This window comes from Ammospiza caudacuta, unplaced genomic scaffold (genome assembly GCF_027887145.1).
Source record: "Ammospiza caudacuta isolate bAmmCau1 unplaced genomic scaffold, bAmmCau1.pri scaffold_191, whole genome shotgun sequence".
Lineage (NCBI taxonomy): Eukaryota > Metazoa > Chordata > Aves > Passeriformes > Passerellidae > Ammospiza > Ammospiza caudacuta.
In genome coordinates this window covers 2,880-10,000 of record NW_026682970.1, presented here as the reverse complement: position 1 = coordinate 10,000, position 7,121 = coordinate 2,880, and the positions used below count along the sequence as shown (strand labels likewise).

Sequence of the window (7,121 nt, the reverse complement as noted above, 5' to 3'; positions counted from 1 at the left end):
GGGTAGACCTGGTGTCCCAGCGCCCGGGGTAGACCTGGTGTCCCAGCGCCCGGGGTAGACCTGATGTCTCGGCTGGACTTAGGCTCCGGCAGCCCGGGGCCCGGGGTAGACCTGGTGTCCCGGCGCCCGGGGTAGACCTGGTGTCCCGGCGCCCGGGGTAGACCTGGTGTACCCGGCCGGACACTGGCTACGGCGGCCCAGGGCTCGGGGTAGACCTGATGTCCCGGCCGGACATAGGCTCCGGCAGCCCGGGGCCCGAGGTAGAGCTGGTGTCCAAGGCCAAGGCCGAGGGGTAGACCTGGTGTACCCGGCCGGACTTGGGCTCCGGCAGCCGGGGGGTCCCGGGGTAGACCTGGTGTCCCAGGGCTCGGGGTAGACCTGGTGTCCCGGGGCCCGGGGTAGACCTGGTGTCCCAGCGCCCGGGGTAGACCTGGTGTCCCAGGGCTCGGGGTAGACCTGGTGTCCCGGGGCTCGGGGTAGACCTGATGTCCCGGCTGGACTTAGGCTCCGGCAGCCCGGGGCCCGGGGTAGACCTGGTGTCCCAGGGCTCGGGGTAGACCTGGTGTCCCAGGGCTCGGGGTAGACCTGGTGTACCCGGCCGGACTTGGGCTACGGCGGCCCAGGGATCGGGGTAGACCTGGTGTCCCGGCCGGACTTAGGCTCCGGCAGCCGGGGGTCCTGGGGTAGACCTGGTGTCCCGGCGCCCGGGGTAGACCTGGTGTCCCGGCGCCCGGGGTAGACCTGGTGTACCCGGCCGGACACTGGCTACGGCGGCCCAGGGCTCGGGGTAGACCTGATGTCCCGGCCGGACATAGGCTCCGGCAGCCCGGGGCCCGAGGTAGAGCTGGTGTCCAAGGCCAAGGCCGAGGGGTAGACCTGGTGTACCCGGCCGGACTTGGGCTCCGGCAGCCGGGGGTCCCGGGGTAGACCTGGTGTCCCAGGGCTCGGGGTAGACCTGGTGTCCCGGGGCCCGGGGTAGACCTGGTGTCCCAGCGCCCGGGGTAGACCTGGTGTCCCAGGGCTCGGGGTAGACCTGGTGTCCCGGGGCTCGGGGTAGACCTGATGTCCCGGCTGGACTTAGGCTCCGGCAGCCCGGGGCCCGGGGTAGACCTGGTGTCCCAGGGCTCGGGGTAGACCTGGTGTCCCAGGGCTCGGGGTAGACCTGGTGTACCCGGCCGGACTTGGGCTACGGCGGCCCAGGGATCGGGGTAGACCTGGTGTCCCGGCCGGACTTAGGCTCCGGCAGCCGGGGGTCCCGGGGTAGACCTGGTGTCCCGGCGCCCGGGGTAGACCTGGTGTCCCGGCGCCCGGGGTAGACCTGGTGTACCCGGCCGGACACTGGCTACGGCGGCCCAGGGCTCGGGGTAGACCTGATGTCCCGGCCGGACATAGGCTCCGGCAGCCCGGGGCCCGAGGTAGAGCTGGTGTCCAAGGCCAAGGCCGAGGGGTAGACCTGGTGTACCCGGCCGGACTTGGGCTCCGGCAGCCGGGGGTCCCGGGGTAGACCTGGTGTCCCAGGGCTCGGGGTAGACCTGGTGTCCCGGGGCCCGGGGTAGACCTGGTGTCCCAGCGCCCGGGGTAGACCTGGTGTCCCAGGGCTCGGGGTAGACCTGGTGTCCCGGGGCTCGGGGTAGACCTGATGTCCCGGCTGGACTTAGGCTCCGGCAGCCCGGGGCCCGGGGTAGACCTGGTGTCCCAGGGCTCGGGGTAGACCTGGTGTCCCAGGGCTCGGGGTAGACCTGGTGTACCCGGCCGGACTTGGGCTACGGCGGCCCAGGGATCGGGGTAGACCTGGTGTCCCGGCCGGACTTAGGCTCCGGCAGCCGGGGGTCCCGGGGTAGACCTGGTGTCCCGGCGCCCGGGGTAGACCTGGTGTCCCGGCGCCCGGGGTAGACCTGGTGTCCAAGGCCCCGGGGTAGACCTGGTGTCCCAGCGCCCGGGGTAGACCTGGTGTCCCAGCGCCCGGGGTAGACCTGGTGTCCCAGCGCCCGGGCTAGACCTGGTGTCCCAGGGCCCGGGGTAGACCTGGTGTCCCAGCGCCCGGGGTAGACCTGGTGTCCCAGCGCCCGGGGTAGACCTGGTGTCCAAGGCCCCGGGGTAGACCTGGTGTCCCAGCGCCCGGGGTAGACCTGGTGTCCCGGGCGCCGGGCAGGGGCCGGTGGGCCGCGGTGGGGAAGGGGGTCCCCCCGCGGCGAGTCGTCGGGCGCGGCGCGGCGCGGCGCGGCGCGGCCCGGCCCGGCCCGGCCCGGCCCGGCCCGGCCCTCCCGTCGGCGCGGGCGAGGGCCGGGTACGGCGGGTCTCTTCGCCCTGGCGAGGGGCCGAGCGGGTCTTCCCGCTGCGCCCCTCGCCCGGGGTTTGCCTAGCCGCCTGGGGTAGACCTGGTGTACCCGGCCGGACACTGGCTACGGCGGCCCAGGGCTCGGGGTAGACCTGATGTCCCGGCCGGACATAGGCTCCGGCAGCCCGGGGCCCGAGGTAGAGCTGGTGTCCAAGGCCAAGGCCGAGGGGTAGACCTGGTGTACCCGGCCGGACTTGGGCTCCGGCAGCCGGGGGTCCCGGGGTAGACCTGGTGTCCCAGGGCTCGGGGTAGACCTGGTGTCCCGGGGCCCGGGGTAGACCTGGTGTCCCAGCGCCCGGGGTAGACCTGGTGTCCCAGGGCTCGGGGTAGACCTGGTGTCCCGGGGCTCGGGGTAGACCTGATGTCCCGGCTGGACTTAGGCTCCGGCAGCCCGGGGCCCGGGGTAGACCTGGTGTCCCAGGGCTCGGGGTAGACCTGGTGTCCCAGGGCTCGGGGTAGACCTGGTGTACCCGGCCGGACTTGGGCTACGGCGGCCCAGGGATCGGGGTAGACCTGGTGTCCCGGCCGGACTTAGGCTCCGGCAGCCGGGGGTCCCGGGGTAGACCTGGTGTCCCGGCGCCCGGGGTAGACCTGGTGTCCCGGCGCCCGGGGTAGACCTGGTGTACCCGGCCGGACACTGGCTACGGCGGCCCAGGGCTCGGGGTAGACCTGATGTCCCGGCCGGACATAGGCTCCGGCAGCCCGGGGCCCGAGGTAGAGCTGGTGTCCAAGGCCAAGGCCGAGGGGTAGACCTGGTGTACCCGGCCGGACTTGGGCTCCGGCAGCCGGGGGTCCCGGGGTAGACCTGGTGTCCCAGGGCTCGGGGTAGACCTGGTGTCCCGGGGCCCGGGGTAGACCTGGTGTCCCAGCGCCCGGGGTAGACCTGGTGTCCCAGGGCTCGGGGTAGACCTGGTGTCCCGGGGCTCGGGGTAGACCTGATGTCCCGGCTGGACTTAGGCTCCGGCAGCCCGGGGCCCGGGGTAGACCTGGTGTCCCAGGGCTCGGGGTAGACCTGGTGTCCCAGGGCTCGGGGTAGACCTGGTGTACCCGGCCGGACTTGGGCTACGGCGGCCCAGGGATCGGGGTAGACCTGGTGTCCCGGCCGGACTTAGGCTCCGGCAGCCGGGGGGTCCCGGGGTAGACCTGGTGTCCCGGCGCCCGGGGTAGACCTGGTGTCCCGGCGCCCGGGGTAGACCTGGTGTCCAAGGCCCCGGGGTAGACCTGGTGTCCCAGCGCCCGGGGTAGACCTGGTGTCCCAGGGCTCGGGGTAGACCTGGTGTCCCGGGGCTCGGGGTAGACCTGATGTCCCGGCTGGACTTAGGCTCCGGCAGCCCGGGGCCCGGGGTAGACCTGGTGTCCCAGGGCTCGGGGTAGACCTGGTGTCCCAGGGCTCGGGGGTAGACCTGGTGTACCCGGCCGGACTTGGGCTACGGCGGCCCAGGGATCGGGGTAGACCTGGTGTCCCGGCCGGACTTAGGCTCCGGCAGCCGGGGGTCCCGGGGTAGACCTGGTGTCCCGGCGCCCGGGGTAGACCTGGTGTCCCGGCGCCCGGGGTAGACCTGGTGTACCCGGCCGGACACTGGCTACGGCGGCCCAGGGCTCGGGGTAGACCTGATGTCCCGGCCGGACATAGGCTCCGGCAGCCCGGGGCCCGAGGTAGAGCTGGTGTCCAAGGCCAAGGCCGAGGGGTAGACCTGGTGTACCCGGCCGGACTTGGGCTCCGGCAGCCGGGGGTCCCGGGGTAGACCTGGTGTCCCAGGGCTCGGGGTAGACCTGGTGTCCCGGGGCCCGGGGTAGACCTGGTGTCCCAGGGCCCGGGGTAGACCTGGTGTCCCAGGGCTCGGGGTAGACCTGGTGTCCCGGGGCTCGGGGTAGACCTGATGTCCCGGCTGGACTTAGGCTCCGGCAGCCCGGGGCCCGGGGTAGACCTGGTGTCCCAGGGCTCGGGGTAGACCTGGTGTCCCAGGGCTCGGGGTAGACCTGGTGTACCCGGCCGGACTTGGGCTACGGCGGCCCAGGGATCGGGGTAGACCTGGTGTCCCGGCCGGACTTAGGCTCCGGCAGCCGGGGGTCCCGGGGTAACCTGGTGTCCCGGCGCCCGGGGTAGACCTGGTGTCCCGGCGCCCGGGGTAGACCTGGTGTCCAAGGCCCCGGGGTAGACCTGGTGTCCCAGCGCCCGGGGTAGACCTGGTGTCCCAGCGCCCGGGGTAGACCTGGTGTCCCAGCGCCCGGGCTAGACCTGGTGTCCCAGGGCCCGGGGTAGACCTGGTGTCCCAGCGCCCGGGGTAGACCTGGTGTCCCAGCGCCCGGGGTAGACCTGGTGTCCAAGGCCCCGGGGTAGACCTGGTGTCCCAGCGCCCGGGGTAGACCTGGTGTCCCAGGGCTCGGGGTAGACCTGGTGTCCAAGGCCCCGGGGTAGACCTGGTGTCCCAGCGCCCGGGGTAGACCTGGTGTCCCAGGGCTCGGGGTAGACCTGGTGTCCAAGGCCCCGGGGTAGACCTGGTGTCCCAGGGCTCGGGGTAGACCTGGTGTCCCGGGGCTCGGGGTAGACCTGATGTCCCGGCTGGACTTAGGCTCCGGTAGCCCGGGGCCCGGGGTAGACCTGGTGTCCCAGCGCCCGGGGTAGACCTGGTGTCCCAGGGCTCGGGGTAGACCTTGTGTCCCAGGGCTCGGGGTAGACCTGGTGTCCCAGGGCTCGGGGTAGACCTGGTGTCCCGGCTGGACTTAGGCTCCGGCAGCCCCGGGCCCAGGGTAGAGCTGGTGTCCAAGGCCAAGGCCAAGGGGTAGACCTGGTGTACCCATCCGGACTTGGGCTACGGCCGGCCCAGGGATCGGGGTAGACCTGGTGTCCCGGCGCCCGGGGTAGACCTGGTGTCCCAGGGCTCGGGGTAGACCTGGTGTCCCAGCGCCCGGGGTAGACCTGGTGTCCAAGGCCCCGGGGTAGACCTGGTGTCCCGGGGCCCGGGGTAGACCTGGTGTCCCGGGGCCCGGGGTAGACCTGGTGTCCCGGGGCCCGGGGTAGACCTGGTGTCCCAGGCCCCGGGGTAGACCTGGTGTCCCGGCGCTCGGGGTAGACCTGGTGTCCCAGGGCCCGGGGTAGACCTGGTGTCCCGGGGCCCGGGGTAGACCTGGTGTCCCAGCGCCCGGGGTAGACCTGGTGTCCCAGGGCTCGGGGTAGACCTGGTGTCCCGGGGCTCGGGGTAGACCTGATGTCCCGGCTGGACTTAGGCTCCGGCAGCCCGGGGCCCCGGGGTAGACCTGGTGTCCCAGGGCTCGGGGTAGACCTGGTGTCCCAGGGCTCGGGGTAGACCTGGTGTACCCGGCCGGACTTGGGCTACGGCGGCCCAGGGATCGGGGTAGACCTGGTGTCCCGGCCGGACTTAGGCTCCGGCAGCCGGGGGTCCCGGGGTAGACCTGGTGTCCCGGCGCCCGGGGTAGACCTGGTGTCCCGGCGCCCGGGGTAGACCTGGTGTCCAAGGCCCCGGGGTAGGACCTGGTGTCCCAGCGCCCGGGGTAGACCTGGTGTCCCAGCGCCCGGGGTAGACCTGGTGTCCCAGCGCCCGGGCTAGACCTGGTGTCCCAGGGCCCGGGGTAGACCTGGTGTCCCAGCGCCCGGGGTAGACCTGGTGTCCCAGCGCCCGGGGTAGACCTGGTGTCCCAAGGCCCCGGGGTAGACCTGGTGTCCCAGCGCCCGGGGTAGACCTGGTGTCCCGGGCGCCGGGCAGGGGCCGGTGGGCCGCGGTGGGGAAGGGGGTCCCCCCGCGGCGAGTCGTCGGGCGCGGGCGCGGCGCGGCGCGGCGCGGCCCGGCCCGGCCCGGCCCCGGCCCGGCCCGGCCCTCCCGTCGGCGCGGGCGAGGGCCGGGTACGGCGGGTCTCTTCGCCCTGGCGAGGGGCCGAGCGGGTCTTCCCGCTGCGCCCCTCGCCCCGGGTTTTGCCTAGCCGCCTGGGGTAGACCTGGTGTACCCGGCCGGACACTGGCTACGGCGGCCCAGGGCTCGGGGTAGACCTGATGTCCCGGCCGGACATAGGCTCCGGCAGCCCGGGGCCCGAGGTAGAGCTGGTGTCCAAGGCCAAGGCCGAGGGGTAGACCTGGTGTACCCGGCCGGACTTGGGCTCCGGCAGCCGGGGGTCCCGGGGTAGACCTGGTGTCCCAGGCTCGGGGTAGACCTGGTGTCCCGGGGCCCGGGGTAGACCTGGTGTCCCAGCGCCCGGGTAGACCTGGTGTCCCAGGGCTCGGGGTAGACCTGGTGTCCCGGGGCTCGGGGTAGACCTGATGTCCCGGCTGGACTTAGGCTCCGGCAGCCCGGGGCCCGGGGTAGACCTGGTGTCCCAGGGCTCGGGGTAGACCTGGTGTCCCAGGGCTCGGGGTAGACCTGGGGCCGGACTTGGGCTACGGCGGCCCAGGGATCGGGGTAGACCTGGTGTCCCGGCCGGACTTAGGCTCCGGCAGCCGGGGGTCCCGGGGTAGACCTGGTGTCCCGGCGCCCGGGGTAGACCTGGTGTCCCGGCGCCCGGGGTAGACCTGGTGTACCCGGCCGGACACTGGCTACGGCGGCCCAGGGCTCGGGGTAGACCTGATGTCCCGGCCGGACATAGGCTCCGGCAGCCGGGGCCCGAGGTAGAGCTGGTGTCCAAGGCCAAGGCCGAGGGGTAGACCTGGTGTACCCGGCCGGACTTGGGCTCCGGCAGCCGGGGGTCCCGGGGTAGACCTGGTGTCCAGGGCTCGGGGTAGACCTGGTGTCCCGGGGCCCGGGGTAGACCTGGTGTCCCAGCGCCCGGGGTA

The 7,121-nt window shown here is 73.3% G+C and overlaps 1 pseudogene; it reads left to right on the top strand.

Moving 5' to 3' along the window:
- The first annotated feature begins 3,828 nt into the window (after positions 1-3,828).
- LOC131571763 (collagen alpha-2(VIII) chain-like) lies at positions 3,829-6,839 on the top strand (annotated as a pseudogene).
- Positions 6,840-7,121: the final 282 nt, after the last annotated feature.